This window comes from Myxocyprinus asiaticus, chromosome 1 (assembly GCF_019703515.2).
Source record: "Myxocyprinus asiaticus isolate MX2 ecotype Aquarium Trade chromosome 1, UBuf_Myxa_2, whole genome shotgun sequence".
NCBI lineage: Eukaryota > Metazoa > Chordata > Actinopteri > Cypriniformes > Catostomidae > Myxocyprinus > Myxocyprinus asiaticus.
This window is the reverse complement of record NC_059344.1, coordinates 38232009-38232250: the sequence shown is the minus strand read 5'-3', so window position 1 is coordinate 38232250 and position 242 is coordinate 38232009.

The window sequence follows — 242 nt, the reverse complement described above, 5'->3', positions numbered from 1 at the left end:
TTGTTGAGACAGCTTTTGGCTTAGCACAAAAGGGGAGTGTGCTCTCTTACCAGCAGCCTATATTGCCCATAAAGTCGGTCAACATGCACCAAGATCCTTCACCTTACCCACCGCTGCCTCTTGGGGAGTACAGGCTTGACCAAACAGAATGTGTGCATGTGTGCACTGAAGAGGAGCACTTCCACCTTAAAAGCTTGATCGTCACACTGGACATATATAAGATAAGACTGAGGTTGCCACAA